Source organism: Pan paniscus, chromosome 19 (assembly GCF_029289425.2).
Source record: "Pan paniscus chromosome 19, NHGRI_mPanPan1-v2.0_pri, whole genome shotgun sequence".
Taxonomy (NCBI): Eukaryota; Metazoa; Chordata; class Mammalia; order Primates; family Hominidae; genus Pan; species Pan paniscus.
The window spans coordinates 29130281-29138540 of NC_073268.2; positions in this window are offsets into that span (position 1 = coordinate 29130281).

An 8260-nucleotide genomic window follows, 5' to 3' on the forward strand; every position below is an offset into this window, starting at 1 on the left:
AAAGGCAAATACTTAAATTATAATATTAGCAGGAGGAGGCTGAGGTGGGAGGATCGTATGAGGCCAGCCTGGGCAACATAGATACCCCCTCTCCAGAAGACAACAACAAAAAATTATCTGGGTGTGGTGGTGTGCTCTTGCAGTCCTAGATACTCCAGTGGCTGCGGCGAGAGGATCGCTTGATTCCAGGAGTTCAAGGCTGTAGTGAGCGATAATCATGTCACTGCATCCTAGCCTGGGCAATAGAGTAAGACCCTATCTCTAACAAAATAATAATAAAACAATCAAAAGTTTAAAATTAGGTATTGGATGTCAGTGTGCCCAGAGTCCTTTGACCACAGATGATCCTGATGGCCTTCTCTCGTCTTGTCCCTGTGCCTCCTTCTACCATTTTTCTTCCTGAGATATTTGAAAATAAGTAGCAGACAGGGTTCCCATTTACCTCTAAATACTTCAGTGGGTATTTCCTAAAAGGACATTTATAGTACCATCATCAAAATCAGTAAATTAACACTGATATTATTATCTAATCTACAGACTTTATTGAATTTTATCAGTTGTGCCACAGATGTCTTATGGCAAATGAGAAATAATTCTGGTCTAGGATTTGATCTAAGATCATGCATTGTATTGAGCTTTCATTTCTTTTAAGTCTCATTTAATCTGGAAATGTTAATCAGTGTTTGTCATATCTTTGACACTATTGAAGAGGATTGGCCTATTATTTTGCAGAGTATCTATGATTTTGGGTCATTCCATGTGTTCTCATGATTAGATTCAGGTTATGCATTTTTGGCACGAATACCATAGAAGGGCTGTTATGGTTCTCAGTTCATGGTATTAGAAGGCACTTGATAGTGATTAGTTCCATTCCTGATGATGTTAACTCTGATCATTTGGATAAAGTGACATCTGCCAGGTTTCCCCACTGTGCAGTTACAATTTGCTTTTTGCGATTAATAAATTCCTTTTTTATTCTCATTTAAGAATGAGTTTCTTTAACACCTTGAAAAAATCACACTGGCTCACCAGCAATGGACCCAAACCAAGAAGTAATTCCTGATGTATCTGAAAAAGAATTCAGGAGGTTAGTTATTAAGCTAATTAGGGAGGCATCAGAAAAAGGCAAAGCCCAATGCAAGGAAATCCAGAAAATAATACAAGAAGTGAAGGGAGAAATATTTAAGGAAATAACGTAAATAAAAAACAATAAAAACTTCAGGAAACAATGTTCCTGAAACACTTCTAGAAATGCAAAATGCTCTGGAAACTCTCAACAATAGAATTGAACAAGCGGAAGAAAGAAATTCAGAGCTTGAATACAAGGTCTTTGAATTAACCCAATCCAACAAAGACAAAAAAAGAAAATATGAACAAAGCCTCCAAGAAGTCTAGGATTATGTTAAGTGACCAAACCTAAGAATAATTGGTGTTCCTGAGGAAAAAGAGAAATCTGAAAGTTTAGAAAACATATTTGGGGGAATAATCAAGAAAAACTTCCTGACCATGCTAGAGACCTAGACATCCAAATACAAGAAGCACAAAGAACACCTGGGAAATTCATCACAGAAAGATCATTGCCTAGGGACACTGTCATCAGGTTATTGTTATCTAAAGTTAAGACTAAGGAAAGAAACTTAAGAACTGTGAGGCAAAAGCACCAGGTAACTATAAAGGAAAACCTATCAGATTAACAGCAGATTTCTCAGCAGAAACTCTACAAGCTAGAAGGGATTGGGGCCCTATCTTCAACTTCCTTGAACAAAACAATTATTACCCAAGAATTTTGTATCCAGTGAAACTAAGCTTCATCAATGAAGGAAAGACAGTCTTTTTCAGACCAATGCTGAGAGAATTCACCACTACCAAGCCACCACCACAAGAACTGCAAAAAAAGAGCTTTAAATCTTGAAACAAATCCTAGAAACACATCAAAACAGAACCTCTTTAAAGTATAAATCTCACAGGACCTATAAAACAATCAATTTAAAAAGCAAAAAACAAAAAACAAAGGTATACAGGCAACAAATAGCACGATGAATGGAATGATACCTCATATCTCCATACTAACATTGAATGTAAATAGCCTAAATGCTCCCCTTAAAAGATACAGAACTGAAGGATAGATAAGAACTCACCAACCAACCATCTGCTGCCTTTGGGAGACTCACCTAGCACATAAGGACTCACAAAAACTTAAGGTAAAAAGATGGAAAAAGACATTTCACATGAACGGACACCAAAAGTGAGCAGGAATAGCTATTCTTATATCAGACAAAATAAACTTTAAAGCAACAGCAATTAAAAAAGACAAACATGGGTGTGGCTGGCAAGATGGCCGAACAGGAACAGCTCTGGTCTGCAGCTCCCAGGGAGATCAATGCAGAAGGCGGGTGTTTTCTGCATTTCCAATGGAGGTACCTGGCTCATCTCACTGGGACTGGTTAGACAATGTGTGCAGCCCATGGAGGGCAAGCAGAAGCAGGGTGGGGTGTTGCCTCACCGGGGAAGTACAAGGGGTTGAGGAACTCCCTCCCCTAGCCGAGGAAGCCGTGAGGGATTGTGCCGTGAGGAACGGTGCACTCTGGCCCTGATACTACACTTTTCCCAAGGTCTTCACAACCCGCAGATCAAAAGATTCCCTTGGGTGCCTATGCCACCAGGGCCCTGGATTTCAAGCACAAAACTGGGCGGCCGTTTGGGCAGACATTGAGCTAGCTGCAGGAATTTTTTTTCATACCCCAGTAGTGCCTGAAATGCCAGCTAGAGAGAACCATACACTCCCCTGGAAATGGGGCTGAAGCCAGGGAGCCAAGTGGTCTAGCTCAGCGGATCCCACCCCCACAGAGCCCAGCAAGCTAAGATCCACTGCCTTAAAATTCTTGCTGCTAGCACAGCAGTCTGAAGTCCACCTGGGATGCTACAGCTTGGTGGGGGGAGGAGCATCCACCATTACTGAGGCTTAGTAGGCGGTGTTCCCCTCACAGCGTAAACAAAGCTGCCTGGAAGCTCGAACTGGGCAGAGTCAACTGCAGCTCAGCAAAGCCACTGTAGCCAGACTGCCTCTCTAGATTCCTCCTCTCTCGGCAGGACATCTCTGAAAGAAAGGCAGCAGCTCCAGTCAGGGGCTTATAGATAAAACTCCCATCTCCCTTGGACAGAGCACCTGGGTGAAGGGGCAGCTGTGGGCAGCTTCAACAGACTTAAACGTTCCTACCTGCCAGCTCTGAAAAGAGCAGCAGATCTCCCAGCAAAGCACTCAAATTCTTCCAAGGGACAGACTGCCTCCTCAAGTGGGTCCCTGACCACCCTCCCCACCATGCCTCCTAACTGGGAGACACCTCCCAGCAGGGGTTGTCAGATACTTCATACAGGAGAGCTCCGGCTGGAATCTGGCAGGTGCCCCTCTGGGACAAAGCTTCCAGAGGAAGGAACAGGCAGCAATCTTTGCTGTTCTGCAGCCTCCGCTGGTGATACCCAGGGAAACAGGGTCTAGAGTGGACCTCCAGCAAACTCCAGCAGACCTGCAGCAGAGGGGCCTGACTGTTAGAAGGAAAACTAACAAACAGAAAGGAAAAGCATCAACATCAACAAAAAGGACGTCCACACAGAAACCCCACTGGAAGGCCACCAACATCAAAGACCAAAGCTAGATATATCCACAAAGATGAGGAAAAATCAGCGCAAAAAGGCTGAAAATTCCCAAAACCGGAATTCCTCTTCTCCTTCAAAGGATCACAAGTACTCACCAGCAAGGAAACAAAACTGAACGGAGAATGAGTTTGACAAATAGACACAAGTAGGCTTCAGAAGGTGGGTAATAACAAACTCCTCCGAGCTAAAGGAGCATGTTCCAACCCTATTCAAGGAAGCTAAGAACCTTGACAAAAATGCTAGAGGAATTGCTAACTAGAATAACCAGTGTAGAGAAGAACGTAAATGACCTGATGTAGCTGAAAAACATAGCATGAGAACTTTGTGAAACATACACAAATATTGATAGCCAAACTGATCAAGCAGAAGAAAGGATACGAGAGATTGAAGATCAACTTAATGAAATAAAGCATGAAGACAAGATTAGAGAAAAGAGAATAAAAAGGAATGAACAAAGCCTCCAAGAAATATGGGATGATGTGAAAAGGCCAAACCTATATTTGATTGGTGTACCTGAAACTGACAGGGAGAATGGAACCAAGTTGGAAAACACACTTCAGGATATTATCCAGGAGAACTTCCCCAACCTAACAAGACAGGCCGACATTCAAATTCAGGAAATAGAACATCACAAAGATGCTCCTTGAGAAGAGCAACCCTAAGACACATAATTATCAGATCCCCCAAGGTGGAAATGAAGGAAAAAATGTTAAGGGCAGCCAGAGAGAAAGGTCGGGTTACCCACAAAGGGAAGCCCATCAGACTAACAGCGAATCTCTCTGCAGAAATCCTACAAGTCAGAAGAGAGTGGGCGCCAATATTCAACATTCTTAAAGCAAAGAATTTTCAACCCAGAATTTCATATTCAGCCAAACTAAGTTTCATAAGCGAAGGAGAAATAAAATCCTTTACAGACAAGCAAATGCTGAGAGATTTTATCACCACCAGGCCTGCCTTACAAGAGCTCCTGAAGGAAGCACTAAATATGGAAAGGAACAACCAGTACCAGTTACTGCAAAAACATATCAAATTATAAAGTCCATCAACACTCTGAAGAAACTGCATCAACTAATGGGCAAAATAACCAGCTAGCGTCATAATGACAGGATCAAATTCACAGATAACAATATTAACCTTAAATGTATATGGGCTAAATACCCCAATTAAAAGACACAGGCTGGCAAATTGGATAGAGTCAAGACCAATTGGTGTGCTATATTCAAGAGACCCATCTCTCATGCAAAGACACACATAGGTTCAAAATAAAGGGATGGAGGAATATTTACCAAGAAAATGGAAAGCAAAAAAAAAAAAAAAAAAAAAAAAAAAAAAAAAAAAAGCAGGGGTTGCAATCCTAGTCTCTGATAAAACAGACTTTAAACCAACAAAAATCAAAAAGGACAAAGAGGGGCATTACATAATGGTAAAGGGATCAATGCAACAAGAAGAGCTAACTCTCCTAAATATATATGCACCCAATACAGGAGCACCCAGATTCATAAAGCAAGTTCTTAGAAACCTACAAAGAGACTTAGACTCCCACAGAATAATAGTGGGAAACTTTAACACCCCACTGTCACTGTTAGACAGATCAATGAGACAGAAAATTACGAGAATATTCAGGACTTGAACTCACCTCTGAACCAAGAGAACCTAATAGACATCTACAGAAATCTCCACCCCAAACCAGCAGAATATACATTCTTCTCAACACCGCATCACACTTATTCCAAAACTGACCACATATTTGGAAGTAAAACACTCCTCAGCAAATGCAAAAGAATGAAAATCATAACAATTAGTCTCTCACAACACAGTGCAATCAAACTGGAACTCAGGATTAAGAAACTCATTCAAAACCGCACAACTACAAGGACAGTGAACAACCTGCTCCTGAGTGACTACTGGGTAAATAACAAAATTAAGGCAGAGATCAAGAAGTCCTTTGAAACCAATGAGAACAAAGACACAATGTACCAGAATCTCTGGGACACAGCTAAAACAGTGTTTAGAGGGAAATTTATAGCACTAAATGCTCACAGGAGGAAGCGGGAAAGATATGAAATAGACACCCTAACATCACAATTAAAAGAACTAAGATCAGAGTAGAAATTTAGAGAAGTGAGAGCAAACAAATTCAAAAGCTAGCAGAAGACAAGAAATAACTAAGATCAGAGTAAAACTGAGGGAGATAGAGACATAAAAAAACCCTTCAAAAAGCCAATTATTCCAGGCGCGGGTTTTTTGAAAAAATTAACAAAATAGATAGATGGCTAGCCAGACTAATAAAGAAGAAAAGAGAGAAGAATCAAAGACACAATAAAAAATGATAAAGGGGATATCACCACTAATCCCACAGAAATACAAACTACCATCCGAGAATACTATAAACACCTCTATGCAAATAAACTCAAAAATCTAGAAGAAATGGATAAATTCCTGGACACATACACCCTCCCAAGATTAAACCAAGAAGAAGTCAAATCCCTGAATAGACCAATAACAAGTTCTGAAATTGAGGCAATAATTAATAGTCTACCAATAAAAAAAAAAAAAGCCCAGGACCAGACGGATTTACAGCTGAATTCCACCAGAGGTACAAAGAGGAGCTGGTGCCATTACTTCTGAAACTATTCCAAACAAAACAGAAAGAAGGAATCCTCCTTAACTCATTTTATGAGGCCAGCATCATCCTGATACCAAAACCCGGCAGAGACACAACAAAAAAAGAAAATGTCAGGCCAATATCCCTGATGAACATTGAGGCTAAATCCTCAATAAGATACTGGCAAACCAAATCCAGCAGCACATCAAAAAGCTTAACCACCACGATCAAGTCAGCTTTATACCTGGGATGCAAGGCTGGTTCAACATACACAAATCAATAATCGTAATCCATCACATAAACAGAATCAATGACAAAAACCACATGATTATCTCAATAGATGCAGAAAAAGCCTTCGTTAAAACCCAGCACCCCTTCATGCTAAAAACTCTCAATAAACTAGGTATTGATGGAACATATCTCAAAATAATAAGAGTTATTTATGACAAACCCACAGCCAATGTCATACTGAATGGGCAAAAGCTGGAAGCATTCCCTTTGAAAACCAGCACAAGACAAGGATGCTCTCTCTCACCACCCCTATTCAACATAGTGTTGGAAGTTCCGGCCAGGGCAATCATGCAAAAGAAATAAAGCGTATTCAAATAGGAAGAGAGGGAGTCAAATTGTTTCTGTTTGCAGATGACATAATTGTATATTTCAAAAAACCCATTGTCTCAGCCCAAAATATCCCTAAGCTGAAAAGCAAATTCAGCAAAGCCTCAGGACACAAAATCAATATGCAGAAATCACAAGCATTTCTACAGACTGATAACAGACAGAGAGCGAAATCATGAGTGAACTCCCAATCACAATTGCTACGAATAGAATAAAATACCTAGGAATATAACTTACAAGGGATGTGAAGGACCTCTTCAAGGAGAACTACAAACCACTGCTCAAGGAAATAAGAGAGGACACAAACAAATGGAAAAACATTCCATGCTCATGGATAGGAAGAATCAATATCATGAAAATGGCCATCCTGCCCAAAGTAATTTATAGTTTCAATGCTATCCCCATCAAGCTACTGTTGACTTTCTTCACAGAATTAGAAAAAACTACTTTAAATTTCATATGGAACCAAAAAAGAGCCCGTATAGCCAAGAGAATCCTAAGCAAAAAGAACAATGCTGGAGGCATCAAGCTGCCCAACTTCAAACTATACTACAATTGCTACAGTAAGCAAAACAGCATGGTACTGCTACCAAAACAGATATATAGACCAATGGAACAGAACAGAGGCCTCATAAATAATGTCACACATCTACAACCATCTGATCTTTGACAAATCTGACAAAAACAAGCAATGGAGAAAGGATTCCCTCTTTAATAAATGGTGTTGAGAAAACTGGCTAGCCATAAGCAGAAAACTGAAACTGGACCCCTTCCTTACACCTTATACAAAAAGTAACTCAAGATGGATTAAAGACTTAAACCCAATACCTAAAATCATAAAAACCCTGGAAGAAGACCTAGGCAATATCATTCAGGACACAGGCATGGGCAAAGACTTCATGACTAAATCACCAAAAGCAATGGCAACAAAAGCGAAAATTGACAAATGAGATCTAATTAAACTAAAGAGCTTCTGCACAGCAAAAGAAACTATCATCAGAGTGAACAGGCAACCTACAGAATGGGAGAAAATTTTTGCAATCTATCCATCTGACAAAGGGCTAATATCCAGAATCTACAAAAAACTTAAACAAATTTGCAAGAAAAAACCAAACGACCACATCAAAAAGTGGGCAAAGAATGTAAACAGGCACTCCTCAAAAGAAGACATTTATGCAGCTGACAAACATATGAAAAAAAGGTCATCATCACTGGGTCATTAGAGAAATGCAAATCAAAACCACAATGTGATACCACCTCATGCCAGTTAGAATGGCGATCATTAAAAAGTCAGGAAACAACAGATGCTGGAGAGGATGTGGAGAAATAGGAACGCTTTCACACCGTTGGTGGGAGCATAAATTAGTTCAACCATTGTGGAAG